This window comes from Jaculus jaculus, chromosome 9, assembly GCF_020740685.1.
Source record: "Jaculus jaculus isolate mJacJac1 chromosome 9, mJacJac1.mat.Y.cur, whole genome shotgun sequence".
In the NCBI taxonomy this organism is placed as follows: Eukaryota; Metazoa; Chordata; class Mammalia; order Rodentia; family Dipodidae; genus Jaculus; species Jaculus jaculus.
This window is the reverse complement of record NC_059110.1, coordinates 216-1,162: the sequence shown is the minus strand read 5'-3', so window position 1 is coordinate 1,162 and position 947 is coordinate 216.

The following is a 947-nucleotide window of genomic DNA, read 5'->3' as shown; positions in this document are numbered from 1 at the left end:
GCCAGGCGTGGTGGCGCACGCCTTTAATCCCAGCACTCAGGAGGCAGAGGTAGGAGGATCACCATGAGTTCAAGGCCACCCTGAGACTACAGAGTTAATTCCAGGTCAGCCTGGGCTAGAGTGAGACCCTACCTCGAAAATCCAAAAGAAAAGAAAAGAAAAAAGAAACAAAGAATTCTTGAAATTTTTTATTATTCAACACTTATATAGAGTGAAATTGAATCATGAAATCAGTAAATTTTCAGGTATTTCTGAAAATCAAATACTTCTGAAATTAAAAATTCATTTTGTGTGCCTTTCACTCTTATAAAAACTGTATTTGGCTGAGCATAGTAGTGCTCACCTTTGATCCCAGCACTTGGGAGGTTGATGTAGGAGGACTGCTGTGAGTTTGAGGCCAGCCTGGGACTACATAGTGAGTTCTAGGTCAGTCTGAGCTACAGTAAGATCCTACTTCAAAAAACCAAAAACAAAACAAAAAATATATATTATTAATATTTTGGATGGGCATGGTGGCACACACCTTTAATCCCAGCACTTGGGAGGCAGTAGTAGGAGGATCGCTGTGAGTTTAAGGCCACCCTGAGACTACATAGTGAATTCCAGGTCAGCCTTAGCTAGAGTGAGACCTTATGTTGAAAAACAAAACAAAAAACAAAAAAAATTAATATTTTGATTTAATGTTTCAAATACCTCAGGAATAAGACATCTAATAGCATATAATGCTTTAAGGTTTAGAGGCAAAATAAATAAAAGTTCTTAAGCACCTACCAGTCTCTTACTGAGCCAGTTTCTCCTGGTCCTTTCAGTTTCTTTTTAACTTCCACCATATTACTAAATAATGTGCATCTGTGGTTATTTTTTAATTATATTGCATTGTCAAATGAATTGCTGTTCTGTGCTAGGAGAAAATACAGATTGCATAAGATGATAAGAGCTTGTAGTTG